The following is a 6,743-nucleotide window of genomic DNA, read 5'->3' on the forward strand; positions in this document are numbered from 1 at the left end:
TCAAATTTGCCTGCAGTCTAATACAAGACATACAGTAGAACCACTAAACCGTGACTAAATGCCACTTGTTGTTTTAATATACGCATTAAGGAGAATAATTTGGCAGTACATTCATAATTCATGAGCAGTGGCGCTCGTTCACGTGCTTAAACAACTAATGATTGTTCACTCGAACATCACTACACATCATTGTTAATACTTATAAGTAGTTGTATATCGAGTGAACGTTGTGCCATGCACGGAGGCGAGAGCGCTCTATTTCTTCTAAATGTTGTGGTCTTTAACTATTACTACTAATGTGAAGTATTTGGAGCGTTCGTCGGTGGCGCCTACAAACGGCTGTAGTGCACTGTGGACGCAGATGAGCTGGGTGCGCCGCCGCCTGCTCCCCGCGCCGTGCCGCGCCCTGCGCAATATCTATGTTAATTAGCCGTTATCCGGTATTTACTGTACCTGAATAGATAACATTAGTCCAGTCTTAGCTAACTACTCACAACCGGTTCCCTCTACCAAGCTAATTACATAAAATCGTTTATTAGTATATTTTGATTAAATATGTATATTTCTTCACATTTTAGTCACGGTTTAAAAAAGAAGTCGTGCAGCTTTTTGCGGAGTGACCTTAGAATCGTTTTGTAAAGTAGTCAACAACAAGTTATACAGACTCACATACACCTAAATAGATACGTAGGTACATAATATTCACCTTCCTCTGCAGCAGGCTTCTTCTCGGCGCGAACACGTACTTGTACGTGCCTGTCGCCTGTCCTAAGTATTTGATATTAAAGAATAGGCAGTTGATCTGAAAAATAATTATAGGTTAAGTGGATATTCAACTCGCTAGCCTTAGGGAAAGAATAATGCTTAGTAGGTATTTTGTAATAAATGTGATGAAGATAGAGAAATCATTGTTGTTTTTTTCGTTTTCGGTAAAGGTACATCTATGAGACAATAGGTAACTGCGAACATAAAGTGAACGACGACGGGCTAACGAACACATGTCACACAGCACGGGACGGGAGGAGAGGGGAGGGGGGGGGCTGCTCTATACTGATACTGATATAAACATTTGGCATCTCTTGATTGCGTATTTTTATACACTTTCCAATTGTTTACATAAGTGTTTTTGTGAAACATTGGCACGTCGAGGCGTCGGCGATGGCGTACCACAGCGACGCTCGCAGTGACGGCGACACTGCTCGCGCTCCCAGCACTATCGGCACTCCATCGTAACACACGTGGGAGAAATTAATATAGGTAGCTACGAAACTATCATCTGTCCGCGTTCACAACTACCTTCCGTCCAACAATAAGAACCAACTAGTGTATCTACATAAGATATTGTATACTTTGTGATTGTGACCTATTCTCATATCGTTCAATTCAACACGCTAGTTCAAGGCTTGCAAACGTATTTAAAATATTTCGTACACAGAAACCCATCTATTAAGACGCAATGACAATAATTTGTGTCATTAAAATAAAGCAATTGGACGCTTTATGTGTTGAATCTGTTGCTACAAACAAAACAATTAAATGTTTTAAGAGTGAACGTATTGGACCGTTGACAAATATTTAGTGGCGGATTGTTGTGAGTGTAGGAAAGCGACTCGCGACACCTATCTATATCGTTGTGGTGCTTTATCGCGGAGGCGCGCCACCAGCTGTGCTGCTTATCACTGTACGCGCGCGCGTGTGTGCGTGTGCGGCGTGTGTGTGTGTGCCACCGCCAGCTGTGCGTGAGACACTTCTACTCAATATTGGTGTTCTCCATAAATTGATGCGAAAAGTTGCATCGCTGTGGTCGCTGTTGCGTCACTGCAACCTTCACTAGTGAAAGTGTCACGAAAATAGAGGATCGCGTAACGCCGATCAGCTGCTATTAATAAAAGCTGCGAATATTAAACATGTAGGTTGTAGGTACCGAATATTTGATTATTTAAGTATTTCTCTCTTTTTAAATAATATTTCATAACGCGATGCGAATTTCAAAGCACAGCCGCATCTGTAGGCGCACTATGAGCGGCGACATGTCGCTGCTGCACGACTGCAGTCGATACTCGCGCCGAATTTGGCTTTTGTCCAATCTAACCACTTGTAAATCTTACACTTTGTGCAACAATAACGCTCTGTTGAAATATTAATTCTAGTATACCCGAATAGACACTAGCGATCTTCTAACGAGTTGCTCTACACTGCCTATTAGTTGACACTGTAAATAGACATACCAATAACACACAATACGTGCACACGACGCACTATGCCGTAGTAGCACAGATTACTAGTAGTAGGTACATCGTAGTGCTACAGAACCCACTCGTAGCAAACAAATATACCGTAGCATGACGTAGCAGGACGTAGCAGGACGTAGCAGGACGTAGCATGACGTAGCAGCACGTAGCAAGAAGTAGCATCACCCGTTAAAGGCCAATAATTTATTAATAATTATATATATTTGGTCTTGTAAGGCACAATCTATCAATTATGTGTTAGCATCATCTGCTGATGCATCTGCCGTCTTCCAATCATGTTGGGGTTGGTTTCCAGTCTAACCGGATGCAGCTGAGTACCAGTGTTTTTACAAGGAGTGACTACCTTTCTGGCGTCCTCAACCCAGTTACCCGGACAAGCCGACATCCCTTGGTCAGACTGGTTGTCAGACTTTCTGGCTTCTGACTACCTGTAACGATTGCCAAAGATGATCAAACGACAGCCGGGACTAACAGTTTACCGTGCTTTCCGAAACACTGAATAAATTGTTATTTATTTATTTTTATTTACGTAATTCATTTATTTCAGGCAACTAAGGCCCATAGAAATACAATACAAAAATATAAAAAATACTTATAAACTAATATTATAACAATACATACAAAACAAGATGGTCACTAATCCTGAACATATTACTTACTTACCTATGCATTCGAAATATTAAAATCGCATCACGCATCTAGTTTTAACAAATTAGCTACCCAGTTTCCCGAGAGACGTCTTTGTACTTTGGGCTACCTTTACTACACTAAACTAAGATTTTTGTGAGTTGATGGTTTCTAGACAGGAATGAGCTACAACTACTGACACACTCTTGGCACACTGAGCGTGCCCCGATACGCTCTTGGCCGGTTATTATATTTCCAATTCTTGGACTTTCAGTGAAATGCGTCTTAAATTCTGACTCGAATTGTGGTTGATTAAAAGCATTTTCGAAAAACAAAAACCAGTTGTTTATGCAAAACCTGCCTACTGCTACTTAGTATGCGTGACTGGCATAACACATTAGTAGCCACTGAGGCAGAGCTGCGCGAGCGCTGCCGGCCACCTGTGTGCTTCTCCGTCGGAATGCTCCTCAACTACACTTATTGTATAATCTCGGCTTCAACAGTCCCAGCGCCGTCGTCGCTTACAAACTCCACATCGTTATTTTTATTTCATTGTTATTACCAGCTTCTGCCCGAGATTTCGCAAGAATTTCTAAGAGTAATACTTCCCGCACCCCGATAAACAGGTTATATCACAGAATGATTTTCAAATCAGCTTTATTAGTATTTATAAGATTGATAATGAAAGATAATAAATGCAATGGTGTAAGAGGCAGGCTGTGAGGGCGGCCGTGGTTGCGGGAGCAGCGCGTGCGCCGGCGGCGCGGCGGCGGCAAGGTGACATTGACCGATAGGCGCGGGTCAGGCGGCCGTGTGGCGTCACACAGATCCAATACGTACCAATGTCATGCACATGTGTTTCGTATTTTGCTCAAATGACACTTATAAATATATCTACCTTAAAAATGACCACTTTGTTATAGAATTCAAATTATATTATAAAGTTATCACCTATCCTAATGTCGGCACGACTACCTAGAATTTTCCATACTATACACATTGGTTTTAAACCATCTTCAGTAATAATATGTAATTAAAAACATATCAAAAGTTAAGTTGTTTGCAAGGAAACGGTGCGGCCTGACTCGGTCGTTATACAATCTACTCGTACTGACGAGGCGGTCGCGGATAGTTGCGCAAGCGTCGCGATACGGTGCCTACTTACTACTTACACACTTACTGTTTTGGTCATGATATTTGTAATCATAAAATGTATTATGTAATCATGCACAGTTTTAAATTGACTGAATCAGTTTGTGAAGTGAAGGGAAGGCAGTTAACACGGCTAGGTGCGGGGAGCAATGAGCCGGATCTCGCAGGAGGTCGCGCACGTGAGGCCTGCATGCGAGCCCTGCATGCACGGCGTGGTGGCCTATAGGCTCGCATTCTCTTATGACTGCGACGCCACGCGGCACAAACTGTCTATTGTTGGCGGTTCCTTTACACATTCGTGAGATATTAACTGTGTGTATAAGCAGTAATTACATATTAAGTTATCTGCCAGACCGAGCCCGGGAGGCGTTGAGTCATCGTCAGGCCAGAGTACCTACCTACGTACATTCAGTGACTACCTTACACGCGGTGCACGTATCTCGTACATTTATCAGCTGTGAGGTGCTGGAAGACAAGGGCCGATTCTGGTAACTAAATAATGTCAACATTGAATTGCAATAGCAGTTTTAACCTTAGCGGGCATTCTGCTACTAATATAAGACCAATCGTATTCCAATGACATTCGATTGGTTTGCGATTGGTCTGCCATTTGGTCTAAAGGGTTGTCTGCTCTTCAAACCTATTACAATCGTCAATCATTTACAGACAATACCTATCACAGAAACGGATAAAAACGTTTATTTAAAAAAAAAAACTAGCGGAATGCCATATACCTACGCTTTAATCGTAATTGAGTCGTGATTGGATCTCAGTCGGATGTGAATCGTCGTATGTCGCTTAAGTAAAATAGCACTGCATAAGTACATACATAGTGCAATGTGCATGTAGGTACCTATCATTTTAGAAGTCACTTCACTCCAGCTACTACTATTTCTACAAATTTTCTGTATCTCAGGAGACCCATCTATTACTAGTCATGGTAGCCGTAGTAGCTACCTCACACAGGCACACTTATTAGCATCACAGTTACGACTATCGCACACTTATGAATTTAATAGTAGGTATTGGCTTAGAGCATAGATAGGTATAATCTTCATAATTGACTTGTTATTCAGTTATTTCCCGAGTGGTGGTCGTGGCGTTCGGCCGTGAGAGCGAGCCGGAACAAGCGCTCAGTGCAAACATGTCACGTTGCAGTTCTGAGAAGCGATGCTCACTGACAATGACAAGCCGCCGCGCATACCTACCTCTCTTGCAATTACTACAAACAGGAAATGAAGGTGAAACTACTAGTTATCAGGGCAAACATTTATTTCTGTTTACTTAAAGGAACGCAAGGGCACCGTGGCGCGGAGAGGCCAGGGGCCCGATTCTCCTAATTTTACTTAAGCGACATACGATTCACGTTCGACTCGGTTCGACTGAGATCCAATCCCGACACGATTACGATTGAAGCGTATGTGGCGTTCCGCTATTTTTTCTTTGAAATAAACGTTTATATCCTTTTCTGTCATTCAATAATGAATCATTTTGTCTGCAATTATGATTTACGATTGCAAAATGATTGTACTTACAGCAAACTGCAGAGACCAAAATCACCAAAATAGCAGACATAATATTGCAATGTCATTGGAATACGCTTGGTCTTATACATATTAGTAGCAGAATGCCCGATAAGGTTAAAACTGCTATTGCGATCATATTGCGATTCAATTTCTATTCGATTTTGACAATATTAACTTAGGAGGGCCCCAGGCTGCTGGGCACGCCGACGTGTGCACGACGCGTGGCGCACTGCTCGCTACACGTGGCGTAGTTTCATTGCCACGTGACGTCAGCTCGTTAAACTGCTGGTTTATAGCTGACGTCGTTAACGCCGCTCGGTGACATTTATGAGGGCGTAAACACGCGTCAAGGACCCTTTTACTTTCGGTTCAGATGCAGCTGCCTATTGTAGTGGTAACCAAAACTTATTTCTATTGTAACAGCACTCCTTAAAAGTTTTACTTTTTCTACAAAATTATACTTACTACGTACTTAAGCTTGTATAAGTTGTATTGAATTGGATAATAGATTGTAGTTTAAATGCGTATCGTAACAGTGGTAGGGCTCAGCACTACGCTTGGTGTTCTATTCCCGGCGGCGCGGGCGAGGCGGCCTGTGTGGTCGCCGCACTCGCCCAGCTGTATCATAATGTCGCAATACTTTATAATGGAATATAGATAGGTACCCACTAGAGTCACTATGAATGGATGCAATATTCATTATGTTAACCTTGGCTTATTTACCACTTGCAATAACCCTGTGCTTATGCTTATGAGATGATAACTACAGGTGCATATACATAAAAGTAATATCAATAACGTTCATCTGAAATCAACAAACGCAAAAGTAGTGATAATGCCAGCAGGATGAAGATGAAGGTTACCGTGTTCACCGCGGGTCTCGCTCACCTGCTGCAGATCGTTCACACTCAAACTGGCAATAAGTAGGTGCCTAGTAAGTAACAGTAGAGACGTAGAACAACCCTTATCTACATAAGGGTTGATCTTACCTAGTTAATGTATAATGCAGTTAAGTATTTCTAAAAGAAGATTAAACAAAAGACTAAAGAATTTTGTAAGAGAGAATTGTTAGAAAATCATTAAAATCTTGAACATGTTTATTGAATATTCTAGAATTTCTGAGATTTTAATATAGGTACATATGTATTTGCAAAATCCGGCGACAATCCTGAGGAGAAGCCAAAAA

The sequence above is a fragment of the Helicoverpa armigera genome, chromosome 6 (assembly GCF_030705265.1).
Source record: "Helicoverpa armigera isolate CAAS_96S chromosome 6, ASM3070526v1, whole genome shotgun sequence".
Lineage (NCBI taxonomy): Eukaryota > Metazoa > Arthropoda > Insecta > Lepidoptera > Noctuidae > Helicoverpa > Helicoverpa armigera.